The following is a 22211-nucleotide window of genomic DNA, read 5'->3' as shown; positions in this document are numbered from 1 at the left end:
AAATGTGAGATAAATCAAGCAGATGAATGTAGAAATGGTCCTTTCAGCTTGCTGTTTGGATGAAACCTCTGCTCACGGGTGTCTGAAGAGCAGTGTGAGTGAGTTCACTTCACAACCTGAGACTGTTACATGCAAACAAAGCAAAACAAAGAATCCACCACAAGTGAAGCATTTCATCATTTCTATCTCAAACACATATTTGCATCCGAAGGTGGAAAGACCGAAAAATATTATTCTCAATAAGCAAGGCAGCTTTTTCCCATCTGTTTGAGTCTCGTCTTTATTCTGATACAAATTAAATACCTTGATAAACATTAAACACCTCGGGGCAACATATAATAACTTTAGCAAAGTCAAACATTTGACAGAGCAAAACACAACACGACCAAACGTGGATCAGGCGATATCTGACATCAAGATGCGGGTTGCTACACGCAGCTGTCTTTGTTTGCTCCTGATCTGCGATACTGGCTGGCAGAAACGTGTCTGGAGCTTATGTCTAGTTCAAAATATCAAACTTTTATTGTAGACACACAACTTCTGGTTAAAGCTCACACTGAACGTCAGAATACCTTTATTAGTATTAAGACTAAAAGGTAAAGGTAAAAGGCTAAGAGGTAAACCATGCGTTTTATTTTTTCAAAAACCGTCTCTGAAAGAAATCATACGTTGACTAATATGGTTTGATCACAGAGGTATGGATTCAATGACAACGAAAATAATATATACACATACATTAATATTGGCTGTGTGCGGACAGTACGCGTGTACACAGCTGTCTTGTGTGCAACACCAACGTTAAATATAATAACAAAAACAACGTTCACTCACAGCGTTTGGAAACACTGACATGACTCTCCGTATTTTCACTGCGTTCCCCTCGAAAATACGAGACGATACACGTTTACATTATCAAATTGCGTCAAAAGAGTTTAAAAAGAGCTTCGTTGGTCCAAGATAAAAATAAACTGACATTAACAGAATTGTTGAATTGCATGTAGTTTCTAACAAACAAGGACACGTTAATAAAAGTTAGACGCGTTTCAAAGGCGTACCTGATAACATCGTACATTACAGTACGTGTATCCAGCAATAACGACGGCGCATGAAATAAAACGTTAAACAGCTATTAACAGAATGAGTTGATGTTTTGCCATTAAACCCGAAGTAGTGAGAACCGAGCGAGTCGCTTGAGGAAAGGCAGAGGCGCACATACCAGCTTTATATGTCGAGCGGTCTTTTCCTTTGTCATCTTGAAGGCAGCCAACAGACCAAATTAAGAAATATATCAATATCGGCACTGAACGCGAGGCAGCGGGGAGAGAGCTCGTGCGCTTGTAGTCAGCTCGTGCGTTGTAGTCAGCTCGCGCGCTGATCCTCCGCGACGCACCGACACTACAGTAATGCAACTTTGGAGGCGCGAGCGAGCAAGAGCAAGAGCCAGACAATCACAGGAAACCGGCTCCTCCTACCCGTACAATGCGAACGGCTACAGCGAGCAACACCTATGCGCAGATAGATTGCTACAGCCTGCCCATGACGCTGGAGATGAAAGGGGACATAACTATAGCTGCTTTCCTACGACTATAAATAACGAGATCAGCGAGGTGACAGGGTCATTACTGACCACGACAGGGCTCTCTCCCTTCCGTAGGATCCATAATATTTGGTATGACAGAAGTGAATTTATGGCGCTGCCTGGAAACGAGTAGCCCTGCCATGACCCATTTGTTATTCTAGCCCGGTCTAGTTTGTTTTTCTCATGAATCTAATGACTAACCATAATTAAACAATGTGTACAGAAGAATCATTACAGCTCATTATACCTAAAAGACAAATGCAATATTCAAAAAGTATCTAAATAAAAGGTTAGGCGGCAAAAAATAATAATAACGTTAAAAAATACAGAGAAATACATCGCAATTAAATGAAGTCACTTTTGCTATAAACCATGTCACTTGTTCTGTCACTCCTGCCTAGCAGCTGTTACTGTAACGAGCTGGATCAACAATGTTTAGCTGTAGCCTCACTGGCTAACGTTATCGCTCTGATATCATCAAGCTATTGTTTCCATTTAAAATCAATTTCCTACTTCCGTTCCCATAGCAAGTTGAAGGCTGAAATACAAGCCAGAATAGCACATGCTATATGTAGTTAAATACATGTTTATGTTCCCAAATAGCCGCCTGCTGAGAAGCTTGTTCAGAGACAGGTTCTGCTTAGGATAAGGATGTGTGTGTGTGTGTGTGTGTGTGTGTGTTTAAAGTATGACTCGAGTATGACTCAAGATCTCTGTGACTTAAGACCAAAATATGCTTACTCTTAAAACACATTGAAGTCACAACACAGCTCTTACCACAACCAAGGGTACTGGCTTTAATACGCAAGACATGAATGGTTTAAACCTCCCAGGTCGAGGACATGAATGGTTTAAGTGGAAACCGTACAGCACTCCAAAGACTGCAATTGTACATATTCACAAGGGCTCAAGGGCTTTCGTCCTCTCATATTTACAGCTGACCCCTGTGGCAGGGACATTTATCAAAGTCACTTAATCAGATTTCAGTATATAGTGAGAAGGAAGTTTGCCCTTGCCAAGACATGCAGATCCTTTAGTGTGACTGCACTTTGAAGAACTGCAGGCGACAAGCAGTTGAACCAGCTTGGGCCTTGGTAAAAATAACTGTGCTTAATGTCTGTGGTCATATAGAAGTGTAATTTAAAGCTTTGTTTCATGTGCCACACCCATCATGGGAAGGAAACCTGTCCAACTCGCCAGACCTACTTTCCTTGGAGTGGACATGACACATTCACTTACATCACGTGAAAGGCATGAAAGCTAATGACTAACGCCAGCTGACACAATTGGTTAGAGGCTTATTGCAAGGCTCCGAGACCTAAAAGCCTATTAGTTTGGGAGGAAAATATATATTTACAATAACTTAATCTGTGTTTTTGTTATAGGCTAGCCATTTGTTTCAGAGGCTACACACTGAGCCATTGCTTTCTTGTTTTGTGATGAGTTCGTTGATTCAGACAGATAGGTTCATTCCCAGGAATGCGACGAATGTCGAGTATTTCAGTCGGTTTGGTGTTCACATGGCTGACATATTTCGAGCTGCTGATTGAGAGTGCGAGGCATAAATGATCGAGTGACAGGATGAGGGTAAAATTCCCCGTCAACGGTACGTGGTGTGGCTGAGAGAGATGTTACATTCCTTCCTGGGGCGGGCGTGAAGAGGCCTGATGCCTATGACTCTTACATAACCAATCACCATCCACATATCAGCGTGAGAATCTAAGGGAGAGGGGCATGACTCCGTCTGCTGAGTAAATGCGATGACTCCATTGTTTGGAGGCAAGCATCATTACATGTGAGTGTGGCTGAATCACAGAACCTGCGTGTGGTATCAGCTTAGGGGCATTAGCGCAACCAACTCTGTAAACATATGTGATAGCAGACAGTGTGAAATGGAGGACACGTTTGAAGTGAGTGAACACAGCTGTATCAGAATGGCCTACTCAAATGGCCTACTCAGAATATAAAACTGCTCATCCATTAACTTTTTTTTGTGTTTTTTTTCCATGGGAACAGAGGAGAGTTAATGGACACAGAAAGATGAAGAGCTGAAGACAGATGGACTGCAGAGTTCTGTCTGCTCCACAAACCTCCACTCACCTTCAAACGGGGAATGTAGGCCAGCCACAACAGGTGCGTATGGCCAGGGACTGAACACCCCTCCTCCCAGCCAGAGTGTCTGCTCTCGTTTCAAAACAGGATCAATAGCCCCGCGCCCAACTGCGGCGCCATCCACAAACTCTGAACACTGAATCATCTCGGTGGTGGGAGAGCAATGAATTCGTTTTTGTGCTCACAGTATGTCACTGCCTTATCAAAGGGTGGACAAATTCTTAAGAAGCTCACATTTTAACAGCACCACATTGAAAACAAATGTTCCAGTGTGACTTTTCATGGCAGTAACCTTCAGCATCATTAACTCAATTAATGGATCACTGCATCCAGGAATGCACATTGAAGATGCAAAAATGTATATTCCTGAGCATGTTATTCACAGTAACAGTATCGCCAGTAATACAAACCCTTTGGTGTCCCACACAGTAGCCTAGGAAAGAGAAACTAAAACATTCCGGAAAGCATCATCTAATTGAATTTCTGATCGTACCTCTGTTGGAGAGAATGAATCACTCATCCTGGTGAGCAGAGAGCATGTAATGATCTGCACTGTGCTTGTATTCGGTAATTCATTCAGTACGCTGCAGTAGCGTTCACACGGGGGCCTAAATCTGACACCAATGAGCAGGGAGCCTTAATTAAAAGGAGTTAATAGCACCATTGCTTTCCTTTTAAAAGCAATTTACCCAGCAACACAAATAGACTGAAGTGGGGCTAACAAGTCAAGCAAATAATGACTTCTGAATGAAATCATTGAGAAATCGAGGTCAGGGCTTAAAAAAACCCACGGTCATTAGCACAGGGTGAGGTGACAAATTGCAGAGTCTCTTTGGGTCCTTGATACTTTCGCAAAACATTTGTTTATAGAAATAACCGTAGAAACATTGACAGCATCCGGAGAGCAAAGGCTTTCTTTCTGCACGTGAAGAGAAGGGCGGTTCCTCCACTCTGGTGTGTACAGGTTGCTTTGTGTGATGTCACAAAGGGTGTGTCAGAATGGTCAGAAGAGACAGGACCACAAGCACTCCTATTGGAGGAACACGCCCAAAAAAGGGCAGCTGGTGGGTGTGCCGGCCAGATGTTTGGGGCTTGGTGTCCATGGAAAAGCCCATGTGACAGATCACATGTGCCACATGGCCCCGCGGCTGTCTGTTGGAATTAAATTGTGATGGTGCTAATTAAAAATGTAACGGCCTGACCATGGCACTGGGGCACACACTGGATTCCTTGAGGTGAGCTCAGAGGCTGTGAAAACTTCCCACCAGTTCTACGGCTATTTGACAACCTTCACTGCTTCATGCAGAAACAGCTCCACATGTGACTGAATTTACATTAACATTCAAATCATTTTTCAAGGGTGTTTTTAAAGGTGTTAATAGCAACTGCTTGTGTGACTGAGTCTTAAAGCTGTTATTGATTGCACCTGATGCCATCTTGTTTTACAAATCCCCCTCTATTAGTGTGAGAGGGATATGTGATAATGTATGTCTTTGCAGTAAGTATTGGGCACACTGAAAGTGCATTAAAGTGACAAATCGCAGTAGGGCCTCTGTCACTTAAGATTAGGTTACTCTCTGAAGGTTCAAATCTTCTAAGGGCCAAACTGATATGGATCTGTCCTTAAGAGCCGCAAATTTCATTCATGGAGAAACAGGGACAGCGCATTAGGAAACACACGAGCGTCTGTCATGACAGCAGTCAAAGGCCCGGCGCAGATCCAGAGGAAGAGAAGATGTTCTGAAGAGTTCTGTCAAGTCAGAAGGTGGATGATTACATGGCAACTCCACGGGCTTTGGCAGACACGTTTGCAGGAGGTGCAGCTAGCCTCACAGGCGAAGGAATCTAAGGTTTTAATATGTTAGGCAAAGCAGATCAGTGTGGTTGGATCATTATAAGGGAAGCCTGGTTAGTGGTTAATGAGACGTGTGTCCCAAGAGCGTTTTAATCCTGCATTTAGGCTCGGGGGTGTAATGCGAATGGAGGGTGAAATGAGAAGTGAAAATTTTTTTTTTACTTAGTTCTGCTGGCTCCAAGACAAACACACGTGAGAGGCAGCTCCCATGCAGTCTAATCACAATTTAACACCATTCTCATTCTCATTACTGTCCAGACAGCTTAAGTCAGCAGACAGACTTCAACCAGAAATGTTCATACAAACACGCCACACCACAAGCTACTCAAAACACCTGTGCACGTGCGCAGTAGACAGCTTGTAGGACAGCGTCACAGATGGAAGAATGCAGAGTGTAGATATAATCTTGATACCTTTCCATCTCCCAAGATTGGGAGAAGATGATAAGTGCTAACATGAATACGGGTGCAGAGTAAATGAGGGTCAGATACATGATGTTAGAAGAGTGGAATGCAGGGATTATCAGTGCATGTTTATGCATCTAAACAGAAAGTTCTAGAGTCGGCAAACAATAGAGAAGGGTCATGTGACACAAGAACAAACTGGCTTTGGCAAAAAAATAAAAATAAAATAATGGAAGCAGTGATGATGACTAATGTATTTTCCCATCCTCCATGGAAAACTGGCAGAGGGCTTTAAGTTTTGCTCGGCTGATAAACAACATGTTTGCATGTTCACAGATAAGATCCTGCTACTAAGTGCCTTTAATGCAATGAAGTACAATTCTCATTTTAATGCTATAAAAAACAATCAAATGAGTGGTGCTAATGGCCAGTTTAGAAAGAAGTCAGAATCAATGATGCTTTATAAAATTACGTAAAGAAGCTCCGTCATTATATACAGCAAACCACGTTTTCTCTGAGAACGAAGGTGGTTTCACATCAAATGCATCAGTACCGATTCATGTTTATTTACAAGGCTGGTAATGGGCACTCATTGTGGCACAGAGCACAGAGCCTCTCTCATTCCCTCCAGTTACATAACTGCCACGCACCACAGGATAAGCCACACGGGACTTTCAGCCAGTGTGTTTCTAGTCAAGCCTTTCACATGAACAAGACTGTGTGCTGGACATGCAAAGCTAACAGAGCACTAGGCATATTTTAACAGTGTATGCCATTACATTTACATGAAATAGGTGTGTGTGTGTGTGTGTGTGTGTGTGTGTGTGTGCGTGCGTGCGAAGAGGGATGGGCAATCAAACACTTTTCTTGACCTGACAACAGAATAATGACTACTGTGTTTATGAATTCTCTTAGTGCACTGACAGATGGAAGTATTTGTTTTTCCAGAGAAGGGCGGTATACAGATAACAGACCATGCAGATTCACACGAACATACAGACCATGGTAAAAATCCACAAGTTTAATATAGTGCCGTCTTCCAAACACTTGGGCTGTGGGTGGGTAGAGAGAAGCATGATGGGGCTTCCCAGAATGCTGTTCGGCTCTCTGCTACTCTCCATTAGTACTCTTGAATGTAATGTTCAGTGTTGTTTTTTGTTGAGACATTGTTAGTCTTTATTCGTCTTTGTCGAGACATTGTTAGTCTTTATACGTCTTTATTTGTGAGGGTGTGTTTCCACCATTTTGGTTATCTTTGCCCCCATTTACTCCACATAATGTTTCTTTTGAAGAACTGAAGATAGTGTTTCCTGGTTCTTCTACTATGATATTACAATATCATTTAAGAGAGACGTGTGGCTTCTTTCTTTGTGACCTGTGCCAATGCCTGTATGACATTTCTATGCCTATTTTCAAAAACAGTGTCATACCGAAACTTATTGTCTGTGTCAGGCCCGAGTGAAACAGCAGCACTTCAGCAGTTAGAAGTCAGGGCCGTTTGGGATCTCGCTCGCGCTGCCTGTTGTGTCCTCGTGGAATGCCAGCCAGAGGGTGCTGGTTTTGGACAGGGTGAGGCATGACGGTTTGACTCATGTCAGACTGTCACACCCAAACAGTCTGACAGCACGGGAAGGTGCAGGCTGGGGCTCGTCACACCAGGAGCTCCACTTTTCCAACACAGCCACGAGAAGCACTGCGCTTCACTACACAGACATAAGGCCTATTTAATGACTGGCATAATGATGAAATAATAAACCGCACAAGAGCAATCATTGGTAGGAGGCAAAATATAATTACAGCCAGTAGTGATCAGTGACTCAATGACGCCTCTCCTGCTCCATTGTGTGCAAGTAAAGGAATTAACCCAGGCCACTGGGCATAATGGGCCTTAATGAATCAGGGGAAGATTAAAGAATACATCCAACACAATTCTTACATAACAGCTGTGGGCCACAACTGCTGCTTATTTCAGAGATCTGTTCCCCTTACAAAAAAAAGCACTACTCAAATATGACTTAATAAACCAATACAGTGGTTTCCCATGAGGAGTGGGCTGCACCACTGAACCCGATGGTTTATGTGGGTGTAAGCTGCACAACGGACACAAATAAGTTCTCCCGAAAAGCAGATATCAGCACTTCAAAAGCAGGTAAGCAATCCGTCAATAAACCCCTGCCTGAATTCCACACATCCAGACATGAGCACACTCAACAACAGCAAACTAACAACGATCACAACGCACGAGTTCTCCTCTCCCGCGTAAATATCACCAGCTTCAACATCCCATTAAAACTGGCGCAGCTGTTTTAAGAACAAAAACATGACCGTCACTTCCGCTGCTCCCTGTGCTTACGAGCCAGCTGTATGGGTGGCCACCGTGCGGCCGACGTGTACGAGGCTGGGTGCTCTGGACAGCTGCCACTGCTAGCGGAGGGTCCCTGTGTGTCTCCCATTTAAAAATCCCCCCAAACATCCTGTTAGGACTTGTACACATGCCTACTGGAGCCTGGAACCGCATGTAAAAACACCTTCTTTCCTCTTTGTTGCTTCATTATTGGTGATCTTATTGGTATTCTTTGCCAGTGACGAGAACCAAGAGTCAAACTACACGTGCTTTCTGAAGGGAAGAGATACAGAGGAAAAAAGATGACACCGTTCTATTTACCGAACAGGCAAATGGAGACGAGCAAACGGACAAATTAAACCGAGCAGCAAAACAAGGGCAAAAACAAGAGCTCCTATTGACAAGATGCCTCTCGACATAGTTCCACCGAGGCCAGGGAGCAACCAGAGGCACGAAGAACAACTCGTGACCAGCACGCGAGGTTAGACATCATAAACACATACACAGAGCAACATGTCAACATAAATGAATGTTTGGGGGACCCCTGCACCCAAGACCTTTGCTCTGAGCGTGTGTTGGTCTCCCTTGTCTGAAAACCTATTTGGAATATGGAAATTACAGCTGACCTACATATGGTGCATGTGAACTAACAGAACCTCTTGTGTCTGAGTGGGCAGTGATGAACCTTAACACCAGTGAAAATCAGTATGGAAGCGCCACAGTGTACTCCGTTCTCATATTCACATCAGAGCAAGCACCACACTGTGCCTAGCAACTGGCTGATCTACAGTCTGGAGATACGGATGTCACCCCGGTACCTCGAGACGCACGTGCCAACTAGCCGTGGCTCACGTTTCGCTGCAAATCGAATCCAAATTCCTATGCGGCCTTTTCGTGTGTTCATGTTGCTCTTTCAGGCGCGTTCTGACATAATGGCCGTGTGTAGTCTAGCTGGACGAAGCAGAGAGCGGAACCTAGTGTCTATGGGTCTGGCCAGCCAGGCACAACCACAAAGGGCTCTTGAATTAATGATAATAATCACCCAGCGCTGACATGAGATCCACTACAACAACCGCTGAGAGCAGTCAAGTGGCCACCAACAACAGCCTGAAATGGCAGCATCGAGTTATATTATGTCTTTCAGGCACTAAGTATAAAATCCATGTTGCAGTGCTTCAGTAAAGGAAAGTAAGGGGCTGCATTAATGTCAAGCAGAAGCCATCCTTCCAGAGATGGGGGCATTTATGGCTACACCATTGGAAGAAATTTCAAATATGACTGTCAATAATTTTTTTTTCCAAAGGAAATTTTAGCATTGGCCCCAGTACTTGAATAATGCACAGCATGACTCTTATTGAATTCACAGGATGAGTCACTGTAAGCAACTGCTTTGACACATTCAGAAGAAAGGGTAAAACCTGAACTTATTGGATGCTTTCATAGCTCTGACATCAGCTGTTGTTCTGAATGTGAAACCATTATGCCCTAAAGTTAGAAGTCTACTGAAGCATGCAGATATGACAAAACGATAGCGCTCGATGTCCAAAGTTCCCGAAACTCATCCGAAACTCATCCAAATCAATTTAGTCAGCTTTCTTTTCTCCTTTCCCCTCCAGCTTCCTGCACAGACAAACGACAAAGACAGGAGAATCGCTGGGCTGCAGGCACCCTGGGCCTTACAAGCCTCTCAGCCCGAGCGCTTTGATCAAGTTGCAGGCGGCGTTCTCTTCCCGGAGCCTCCGTTTGGAGAAGTCGGGGGATTTCGCCGCTTCCTCTCGCGGGCCCCGCTCGGTGCGGTGGAGTGTGGGCCGTTGCCCTTTGAAGGTGATCTTGCTCACGTAAGCTTTCATCTGCCTCTGGCTGGGCATCCTGCCCTCGTCATGACGCAGCGCATCACCCAGGAGGGAGGGAGGACTCGACTCATACCGGCGGTGGGAGGAGGGGGAGGAGCTCCCGTCACATGATGCTCTTCTCGGGACTCTCAGGAGTCGAGGGCCCGGGGGGCCCGAGGGCCGTTTTTACATCAACGACGTTTCGGATCATAATTGAGAAACATCAAAGTCGTGGATGCGATTTTTCAATGAGTTGCAGATTTATTGAGACATTTGTGTGGGGAGTAATAAACACTTCACTTCAATGTTTTTCTTGGACACCACCGTCACATATGTTTGGATGAGAAAAACTCCAGCTCAAGGTGTCATCTGCAGTCATATGCTGCTAGTTTGGCGCATTTTCCCCATGACGACCATTCCGCATAATGCTCAGCTTAAATTGGCACATGGTATCTGATTACTGCCTTCACAGCCTCAGTTATGTGAAAACAGAATCCGTTATGTGAATATGTGAATACGTTTCCAATTGCGGTTCAGAATCCAATTCTTCATCCTGCTTCTCAGCCGTGCTTATTTTACACAGCAGTCTGTAAACTATGCATCTGCCAATCAGAACTCACGACAACCTCTCGCGCACTGAAATGAACTCGCTCAAACTTAAACGAGCTGCCACACATTTTGTCCACGATGTGTGGAGGAGCTAAATAAACTGTTCCTTAAGCAGCAGGGGTTGTGCAGGGGGAGACAGCCACGTTCTGGTCCTCCTGTGAAGAGGCCAGAGTGAGCTCTCACGGGCGCCCTAATGAGAAAGCAGCACAGCCCTGGAGTTGGCATGGTAACCCTGAAAGAGTGCCTTACGGTCTCCCGTGGCGATGTGGCCCGCGCTCACGGCAGCCGTAGCTATGACGTAGCTATGACTAGCTCCGCCTTCCAATCTCGCACGCTTGGATTTGGGTGGAGCAGGTGGGGCAGGACGGACACGGTGGCGTACAGGCTCATTAGCCAGGCATGGGGGGGTGGGGTGTCTTGGAGGACGACGCCAAACACCGTTTGCGACGTCGAAAGGGGAGTCAGGGGAGCGGGACCGCTTTTATCAGCCCGGGCAGCCCAAGAATCCTTAATGCAGCTTTAAATCACAGTCGCTTAACTGCAATTTGCCGTGTGGAGGACATAATTTCTTTCTGAGGCAACGCAATGTTTACCAACAGGACTGGATGAGCTGGGGAAGACGTTGATTTTGGCCTCTCCTAATCGTTAATGAAAAGTGACGAGACTGACACACATTATCAAATAGAGACATGGGTCTTCAGACCTCAGTTTGCCTAAGAATATGATGGGAACATTACATGACAAAACAAACATTATCATAATATCACATTATATAGTCTGGGAAATGAAGAGAGATAATTGGAAACTTTGAAAACCCACAGTGGTTCATGCCATGGCAAATGATGGCTGGGCAACATATTTATATTCATAAACCAGACCATGAGAAAAGGGGACAGACGAAATTGAACAAACTACCAGCTGGTGACCGTACCCTCTCTCCAAGAACCAGAGCCTTTTCGGGTCAGCAGCGTGTCCTCCCGCTCACTTCCACGAAGGTGGGGATGTCTGTTCTCCTCCTGGGTTTTCATTTGCATTTGTATTTCACAGGATTATGAAAGTCTGTGTGATGTGGCAGCCACGTCTCTCGTGTGTCTCTTATGGGTGTGGGGTTTGAGACCCACGCAGCTCCAGGCCAGAACAGCGTCTGGAGCATGTCAGAGCTGTGATATTATTAAGTGAGGCTGCACACAGGAACACACGCGTACATGTGCACACACACACACTGAGTCTTAGCTGGATTATCTAGGGCAGGGAACCGAGCTAAGTGTGTTTCAGAAGGCAAGGATCAGGCAGGCAGTAAGCCCTCGTCATAACAGCCTAAATGTGGACGTGTTATCTCTGACTTGATGGGAGGTCTGAGAAACTGCCAAACTCCAGCTCAGCTACAATCCCTGCTAGGGTACGGCTGAGCCTGCACAATGCTAAAACAAAAGATCAGGATCTTGCTGAGGGCAAGATATGTGCAGGTGTGTGCATGTGTGTGTATGCATGTGTGTATATGTGTGTACGTGTGTTTGTATATGCGTGTATATGTGTGTGCATATTTATGCGTGTGTGTGTGTGTGTGTGTGTGTGTGTGGTCCCTAGTTGGCCTGTCGAGTGTGAAGAGACAGTGAACAGTAAACGATCTATGTCTTTGTCTTCAAGTTGAAATACACAGCGGTGACCATTACTGATGGAGTTGGACAGAGGTGCAGGATGAGGGAGAAAGAGAGAGAAAGAGAGAAATAAGAATGCCAAGAAATCAGTGAAGGAGAAAAACTGATGAGAGAGAAGAAAGGGAAGAGAGTGAGAAATGACATGGAGAGAAAATAAGAGAGAGAATGAGCATGAGCAGATAGAGAGCAGGACTAGCTGTGAGGCCACACTGAGACCCAGACAGCTATTTAGAGCAGAGACGGCCAGCAGTCAGATGGGTCTCCTGCGTTCTGCAGTGGGCCATCCAGCACCTCCAGTCCGTGCAGCCCGGACACTCAGCACGTCTAATGAACACTTAGTGTAATGCCTCGCCAGTAGCAGTAGCTGTATTATCCCCCAGGCCCGAACAAACAGATGGGTCTGGCCATTCTTATCACCCCTCACGGCTCGTAAAGACCGGGGGCTTTAACATCGAAATGCATACTGAAACTGCACAAGGTTTACTATACCAATATATAGGAAATAAACAAACGGCTCTGTTAAATATGCCTTTTTTAAAATGTACTGCAAACTTTTGCTATGGCTATAGTCTGCGAATCCGTCAAGGTCGTGAAGCTGAACATAGGATGAGATGAAGATAACGTGAGATTTCCATTAATCGAGCGCTTTATCTACAGGAAGGCATCCGGCCTCTGCATTCGCTTCAAACCAGCGAGCAGATTGTCGGGCTCTCTCCATGTGAAATTCCAATTCTGCCCACAGCTGGTGTGTGTTCTGGCCATCTTCTCCTTGGACCACGTATAACACACTGTCCCTCTGCAGCCACGTTTTTACACTCTGTGGAGGAAGAAGCGGAACACTGTGGGCTGTTAAATTGCTTTAATCACAGACCCTACAGTCAGCCCAATTACCACGCAGCAAGGCGGGAGAAAGCCAACGTTCAGAGCAGCGCGTCACATAATGCTTTCCTCTAAAGCAAGGCCAAGATCCTTCCCTTATTTCTGCACTGAATGCACAGTGAAGACAACAAAACACTTACATGTACATTATTTTCCGACTATACAGCAATCTCCAGGATTAGATGCTTCTGCCGGGTTTATTTGACGCGTAATGAGAAAAGCATCGAGCGTCGGCCGATAATTAGCAGCCGCTGCCGATGTGTGTTCCGCCCCAAACGAAAGCTTCGAGAAACAGAACATAGCACAGAAAATGTATTATTCACAAAGTAAACACCTGTTTTGAAGGGGTCTTGAAACACTTAACAGCCATGTTATTGCACTTTGACAACCACCTCTTTATTCTTTACTTTGATGCCGAGATGAATTGCAGAGAGGACTTGCTATCGAGAGAGCAGGACAAAAAGAACACTGTTTCAAGCTGATAGGGAGGACATTTTCATTTCTGAGCGGCCGCTGAATAGCAAACATCTCACCTTATGTTTATTCATCTCCACTAGACTGTTAAATGGCATTTGATAATGAAGGCAGTCTATTTGGGCTAAAGTGTATAATGCTCTCCAGGATTAATGTGCTCCCCTAGGTTGGCCCGTTTCCTCATGTGGGCCAGAACTCTGGACGTAATGCTTATGCAGTGAAGGGGTAATAAGGGGTCAGGACAGGGCACGTTGTGGACGGGCCTGGTCCTCCCAGCAGACCAGGCTTTGTTTATCCCATAGGCTGGAGGGCAGCTTCACTAAGATGTCACTAAGCTTTCAACAGGACTTTTATCACGACGGACTTTTATTGCACCGGACTGCCCTCGCCGCGTGGCTCCACAGCCCTGTGCAGACGGAGAGTATTCGAATTGACTTTATTTACCAGCACTCAGGAGCGTAAAACTCCTGGGAGCAGCGTACAGCATGGATCACTTCTAAGGGAGGGAGGGAGAGATTGGATACCAGTCTAAGCCTAATAAAGCAGGCCTGTGTCATCAGTGTGATGACACTCCGCTATCATATACACACAACGAGACAGTGTTATCTGTTTACATCTGCACCTATTTCCCCTCGGGCTGAGGGAGCAGGAAGATAGATAAGGCAGGTAGTTAGCCCGAGCCCTGTAATGACTCCATCCAGACACAGCCGTCTGAAAACTGGCTCTCCAACGCCTCACCTTTCTCACCACTGCGGGAAAAATGACACTGCTTCTCTGCAGAGCAAACGCAGCAAGGGCAAATTTTTAAAGGCTGTAGTTGTAGTAACTCCATCTACGTGGTCAAACAAACAAATTACCGACTGAAACATGCTTGGAGGGCAGAGACAAGCTAATTTATCACACAAATTAGGACTCTTCAGCTCTGCTAGGAAGAAAGACAGGATACAGTTTCTCAGCTTCGATCCTACAGACCGACCCACTGCCTTGTACAGTTTTCCCTCTCTAACATATCTCAGTTCATTAATTATCAAGCTCTTCAGGAGACCAATTAGGTGTATTAGAGCATGGAAATAAGAAACTGGGAAGGGCTTTGGCAAAGGCCTGGAGCTGGAAACCCCAGAGACACTGTACAGGGAGGAAAATCGTGCTAGACCATCACACTCTCTAGAGATTGAAGTTCATCTTCATAATTACCTCACTATGTTAGTGCTGCTATTCACAGCCAAATTAACTACCATTCAACATATTGGTAGTGATTTTCAAATGCACTGTGCTCAAGACACAAAACAGCTAAAAATGATTTAAATCTAAATGCTCAGGCAGCATTGCACAGAGGGTTTTAAGACAAGCCCTTACAAAGAGGCTGTCAGCATCAAACATACATCACTTGCAGGGCACTCAAACACAAGCTCAAACAACATCACTTCAAAGAATAATGGATGGTTGGTTTGAGTATCGAATGTCTGTAAGCAGGCATTTGTGTCTGATTCAAATGTCAATAAAACAACTATAAATGTCAAAAACAAGGTGTTGGTCTAACAACGGCTTTATGGCAATAAACTCTTTCACAAATTGATGTATTAGATTCTATTAAACAGCAGTGGCAGCACGCTCCAGAAGGAACAGTTTAAACCTAGCATTAGCATTAACAGTAGTGGCCACGAGAGCGCTAGTTACCCTTTCATTATTATTCAGCCTTTATAGCCAGCTTAATTCACCCCCCTCATCCCTGTCCCCTCCCCATCCATCACAGAAAGTAAAAGCAACGTTCGTTGTCAGGCATCTGATCTGAATAACGGCTTCCCTTCACACTGGACACCTCTTTACATTTTAATGGACACTGAAAGCTATGAATAGAGGCAGGTGTGGGGCAGTGAGGGGTCAGTGCTGTTGGGAGGCAGTGACGCAGGGCCCTCTGGTTGATGACAAAATAGTGAGGCTGTCTCAATACGCTGCTTTAGTCCCCCAAACCGCCACAAAACATCCAGAATTCATAAACTGGTGGTTTATTTAGCTGAACGTAATGGAATGTCACAGTTAAGGTTTTTTTTTTTACTGCCTTTTTAATTTTGTGATTGAATGCTGACCTACGACATAAAAACAAAACAGAGCTAGAGAAGAGAGATGAAGAAGAGGGGAGAGGAAGAGGGAGGAGAATCATTTCCTGTCGGTGCTACTGAATGGAACTGATTGCACAATAAACCATGTATTATAACTGTGTGTGTGTGTGTGTGTGTGTGTGTGTGTGTGTGTGTGTGTGTGTGTGTACACATGCACGTGTGAGGGAGATGAAGGCACTGGGCCATGGTCCTGTTCGATTAGCATGTCTGGCCCTCAGACTTCTCACTTTTCTTCCCACACAAGTACTTTCTTGGACGAGCGCAGCCACATTCCAGAAGCTTTATGGAGACAGAAGAGCGAGTGGAGTCATTTTCCCAGAGTCAGTAGGCCTGTGTACAGCAACAACACAGCAAATGGCGATTACTTTACAAATCATGTGTCAGTGAAAACTACCACCAACACGAAAGCACTACCAAAACTCGTCATCTGAAGAAGTCAGCGTTAAGTCTAAGCTAACCACTACGCAAAAGCCCAGCTGCATGCCAACGTGGTGACAAATTTGCGGATGACTCTCCATTTCATGACACTACATTTGACCTTCTGAAAAAAACTGCTCAAGGGAAGCCAGACAGCGTTAGCATGTGACGCTAAATGAATGACACTCTCCTCTACGTTGGCCGTGCAGCTTCAGCTAGCGTCGCCCCAGCAGACAAACAGCAGTCAAACCCCGATAAATGCTCAGTGCAAAGTAATGCGTTTACAACGCCACCGACGCTGGCACGCTTGCAGGAGATGCTAAGCCATGATAAATTGCTTGTAGGAGATGCAAAGGTTGATGAATACCTGCTCCGTGTGATTAAAGTGTCCGAGTTGATTTTATCGCAGGCCCTTCCTCCCGGAGGCCGGACTCCTCCATAGCTTTGCCGCAGCAGGAAAATTAAATGTCAGGATATTCTAACAGTAAATAAATGAAATGCTGCCTCCAATAATCTTCAGAACCAACTTGGCAGAAATGTTTGCTTTCATGTTTATGATTCAGTCAGAATTGCATATGCGAGTACCATCTTGGTGCAGAGTGATTTTGCAGGCCAAACAAATTATTTATTTCACGATTTTACTTTTGATACCTTTTTAAATTTTGGCCTTGCAAGCATGACATAGAAAATATTAAAAGTGAAACACTGGCTTTCACATATTTAGAATAGTGACAATCATGCCATTCCCGTGACTAAGCTGGTTATAATTATATAGTGTTGCCTATACTAACGGTTTTCAGTGTCCTGTTTTATAAAGGTTATAAAATAGAAATGAATTTAGAATTTAGCTTGGAGAATATGTCCTTTTGCAGGTGGGTCTCCATGTATCTCCAAACCCCAAGCACTTCTGCTATGACCTTACTGGTCTGTCACCTGCTCTCACACGGCTTACGCCTCACACAGGGGGCACTTGCAGTTTCACTGTCTTAAGAAATATGGCATAATTACGCCAAGCCCAGCTTTGCAAGACCTTCAAAGACAATGTGAATTATCCAGCCTTTAAAGGGATGCTTGCATGACTTAGCTTTATGATACGATAGTCTGGGAAACCTACTCGATTGGGTAATTCAGAGGACGAGAGCAGAAAGGTCTTTTTCATGATCACATAATCAGCTGTATTCATAGTGATGTGGCAGTAGCCTCTTTAAGTAAACAATAGGCCCAGCAGGGAAGGCTAAGGAAACCAATAACAATACATTTCTACTTTCAGACTTAATTAGCATTTTTACTGATGAGATTCGTTAGTAGAAATAAGCTAAAATGGCTGCGCACTAGCTGTCCACTGTGCACACATTGTCTCTGGACCAAGTTGTTTACAGGATCGGAGACAAAGAGGTGACTAGGACAAAAGTCACAAGATTGTGCTCACAAAAACAAAATTCTCATTGTTGCAGGATGAGCAAGCGGCTGTGGTCTGTACAAGGTCTTGCAGTGACCGGTTGAAGTAAAGTTGAAAACGGGTGTGGTATTGCCCATCAAAAAAGTACTTTTTTGCATTATTTGCATTATTTTGCATTATTTCTTTCAAACTTGACTTCTAACCCTCATGCTTCCTTATTAAAAAGGCATATCAGCTATTCATACGAGGTGGACTTTGCATATGGATAGTTGCATTTGAAGTGCTGGCTAGCTGTTGTTCAAGATGCTCTGGAAATCTCTGGAACCCCTCCCCCCAACTGAGTATAAAACTTAATGAGGTTCACAGAACGAACTCCCCTCTTGGTCCAGTTCATTCTAATTACCTTCCCCTTGACTTGTGGCAACACACAGGCCTCCATCTGTCTGAAAGACTCATTGCAGATGCAGCAAAACGAACTCTATACAACACAGTTCCAACAAAGTGCAGAGCAATTCTTCCACCTTCAAAGTTACTGTCTCAAAATATGGCCCTCTGACTGAGGCTTAACCGCTGTAATATTCAGAACAGAAATGAAATGCACCGAAGTGTTCAGTCTTGCTAAATCTTTCCTCCTGCAGGACATTTTGACTAACACAATCCTAACGACGATGAATACTGCCACATGGTGTCTTTGTAAAAAACCGTGCTTTGACATTTCAAAGCCAAATACGAGTGACTTTAAATCTTTTTTTTTCCCTTGCATCAAGGTGTTCTCTCAATTAGCATTTGTAAGGACAATTGTCGCAACATCATTGTTCAGGAAAAGGTTATGTTCCCGGAGCTTCATAGTGCGTTGTATTCTGAGCAAAATATTCAAGCAAGATAAAAGGCTTATCTGACTGGAATATGCCACACAGAGTGGTACATTATTAATACATTTATTATTTGCCAAGAACACTAGAGGGGAAAAAAAATGCTAAATCTCTGCAAACAAAGCTAAAAAGAACCCTCATTTTGCTTGGATTCCCCGATATGCTACTGTGGTTACAGATTAATTTGATCCCTGTCTCAAATTGCTCAAAGCAGGCTCTTTCCAGCAAAAAGAAGAGGAACTGGAGTGAACCAAAAGAATCTTTACAGGATCCGAGGTAATACAAATGGAGTTGTTCTAAAAATAGCATGAATAGTGGTGGTGGTGGTGGGTTCAATATTGTGTACCACAGACCACCTAACACTGCCAATTATGCTACGTAACATAACACTACCTGCCCACAGCTTCACGGCGTGCTGGACTGAAGCAGCACATGATGACAGCCTTGCCGAGATCTCCTCCTGCCACATGCTATGCACATCCCGGCAGCTCCATGGAAGTATCCTGTTATTGCATCAATCAGACAGCAAGAGCTCAACTGCTCAGTAGAGTCCTTGGTGAGTTTTGGAGTGCCCACCCCATAGCCACCCCCCCACCACCACTACCTTATCCCCTCTGATCCGTTAGTACCAATAACAGATCGGAGAGTTTACATGATCTACTGATATCAAGAATCACCTCTCCAAGCCAAGGAAGAACATAGCAAGAGACTCAAACAACAGCTTGGTTACTTTACATAAGAGAACGGTGTTGTGGTTTTTAAGGATTATGCTTGTTTTGTGCTACGGTTTGTGTGTCACATGCAAGTGGAATTACTCAATGCAATTATTTTAATGATTAATTAGTTCTCCTCTACACATGTGGTGTCACTTGAAGAGGCTACAGGGACATTTAAAGAGTATCTCGTCCACAGGCACTACCTTCAATTTCAGTTTGTATAGTTAGTTTTTATTATTGGTCGTCTATTTTTAATATCTGAAAAGTCTTTCTGTGAATGCTTAAGCAGAGTTATTATACATACAAGCTGCTTAAAGATCAAACCCAAACGTGATCACATGTGGTGTTAATGACCCCAGTAGAAGAAACATCTCACTTGGTGGTTAGACAGTGCATCATCTGTGGTTAATTGTTAATACAATTATGCCTTGCCCATTTTAATATATGAAATTTTACATGGATCTTACATGGATCTATATACAACCTATTCTCAAACAGTTGGTTTTACAGTTGATTTAGTGTGAAACGCTACTACTCTCTTGCTCTTTGAAGTTGGAATTGGACTATAAAATTGTCCAGAGCAGAGCTGCAAAGAACAGGACTGGCTCTAAATCCTTAGAACAGACATTTATACGCAGAGCATGTCAGAATCACAAACGATGTCCTTGGCGCTCATAACGTGCTGCATCGACCACAACAGGAGCAAACAGCATGACTCACAGTAGCATGTTAAGCTAAGATGCTAACCCTCAACCTATTAGCAGCCAAGCATAATAATTAGCGGTGTCTGACAAAATCCTCTTTCATCTCAAGAAAATACCACAATGCCTAGCATGGAGGAAAAGATCACAGCAGACTTTCTCTTTGTTGGAGTGCTGTGTATTTGTCAGACTGCAGTCTTTCTTTCTATATATCCATGAGTCCTGTACTACTCTGATGAGAATACAATGCAGCTGTTTCTGGGAGTGGGCCAAACCCAGAGGGACAGGCAAACCCCCTCCAGGCCTACTTAACATTAAATTTCCAGTACTAACAATACTAATAATGTCATAGTACATAGACACACAGGAATACAAACACACTCAGACAATCAACTCTCCACCGTTCCTTTCTATTTAAACATCGTGTGTTTGGCCTTGTGAGAGAGCAGGAACCTTTTCAGCTTACTCACTTGAGCTGGCTTTTTAAAACGGGCCATCGGCAGTCCCACACTCCTGACAGAGAGACCGAGCCTCGCTGAGGATCTGTGAGCCAGTCCTCCCAAACACATGGTCCAGAACAGCTGTGGATAATTCAAGTGGCTAGGTAAGTGGATTCAAAATGGAGCTGGGATGTCGTTTCACCTCATAAATGGGAAGGAACTAAGGAACATCTATTTATAACCTCCGTCCCATTTCTTCAAGTGTGCCAACACCGGTAAACTGAAGTGAGCCCTGCAAATGCCCAGTGGGTTTTATAATCTTGTTGAAACCTCTTCCCTGCTATTGCATTTTTTTTGCTTGATATTACATGACCAATGAAAACAGCAATAGTGAGCGAGCTGCTCAAAGTACTGCAATTAAGTTTCCCTCAGAAGCCAGTTAGCCCTTGGCTTTCTGAAGCACTAAACACAATAAAACAGAGAGAAGGGACACCCACTAACAGTGACAGCATCTGAAATGGTGTGAAGCTTAACGTGAAAGAGAGGCAGAGGAGGAGGAAGAGCAACTGTGTGAAACCACCAGAAAGTGACTGAAACTACCGCAGTTTCTGTTCACCTTGGAATTTTAGTGCAATTATCCAAGCTTACTGTTAATCTCCCTTATGCCAGGAAGCAAATGGAAAAAAATAATTCCCCATCAACACGTCAACATAATATATGTGGTTTGGACAAAGCTGGTCTCTATGTGTTAACCATGCAGAGTGACATGCAGCATATGTTGTAATTCTGGATTTTGAAACACCACCGACTCTGATTTCTGCATGCTGCAGATTTGCAGAATTTTCCAATGCCTCAGGTACAATGACTGGTCTTTGTAACAAGGAAAGACCTAATGCAGTTTGACAGCAGAGATAAAACAAAGATCTGGGCCCCCCATCTTGCTCCGTGCTGAAACCCTCAAAGCCTCACAATCAGCTCTTTGAGGTGTGAACCCTGCGTATACTCCAACCACGCAGGGTACTTCCCCAGCTCATTAAAGAACTGTGATTCATAAGGCATCTTTGTCAGACTCCATAAGACGGAGGTGTCTTGGCTTAATGGAATGAATGGCTCTCACTGTATGACAGGAAATGAATAGAGTAGAGACTCTATCTTAAGGATCAGAGAGAAGACATTTCTCATCCAGTGAAATATTATGCCTGTTTATTGATACCGTTTCCACTAATGGAAGACATTAGAATACATTGTTTATTGTGTCTGGCTCTTTTAGTTTCTTTGTAGGATTTCACTACAGCCCCTCTGTCTTTTAAATTATCTCCTGGCAAATTTCCCACTTTCACTTCTCACTTGCTTTTTGTCTTCAGATTGCTTCGTGAAAAGCAATAGAGCACTTCCAAGACTTTCTGCCCCTCGATACAGACACTTTATTGCCTCAATAAAATGAGAAAGGTCAATGAAAATTGATAGTGGTATATTTAATTCGGACGCAATTGCTTTGGAAAATGCAATGAGGTTTAAGGCTGTCTTGACATTTGAAATGAACCAAATATTGGAACATATGAAATTTGGCCCACTATTCCCATAAATGGCAGCTGGTTAAAGCGTCTCTCAAGCAACTCTTCCCCTGCGTAATGTAGTGCACTCTAATACATGAACTGTTTATCTTTCACACATTCAGACAATATCTGAATAAATTAAAGATGTACAATGCAACCTTTTTAGCTTAATGTTTTTTTTTTAATGAATTCTGAATAGCTGAGTCTAAACGCCACAGTCATACAGCACTGCAGTTTGTGTTAA

At 44.1% G+C, this 22211-nt stretch overlaps 1 protein-coding gene across 7 annotated transcripts in view; it reads right to left on the bottom strand.

Moving 5' to 3' along the window:
• Positions 1 to 22211, bottom strand: part of mid2 (midline 2) — an 88066-nt gene that overhangs the window by 55629 nt on the left and 10226 nt on the right. For 2 of the 7 annotated variants that reach the window (XM_077021722.1, XM_077021727.1), the window contains exon 1: positions 20442 to 20562. The exons of 2 other annotated variants lie outside the window; for them this stretch is intronic. The gene's annotated coding sequence lies outside the window, so the exon portion shown is untranslated. Of the gene's footprint in view, positions 1 to 1216; positions 1454 to 20441; positions 20563 to 22211 lie in introns of those variants that run through there. 3 more of the 7 variants (XM_077021720.1, XM_077021719.1, XM_077021726.1) reach the window with 3 other exon arrangements.

This window comes from Brachyhypopomus gauderio, chromosome 11 (genome assembly GCF_052324685.1).
Source record: "Brachyhypopomus gauderio isolate BG-103 chromosome 11, BGAUD_0.2, whole genome shotgun sequence".
In the NCBI taxonomy this organism is placed as follows: domain Eukaryota; kingdom Metazoa; phylum Chordata; class Actinopteri; order Gymnotiformes; family Hypopomidae; genus Brachyhypopomus; species Brachyhypopomus gauderio.
This window is presented reverse-complemented; position numbering and strand designations above follow the sequence as displayed.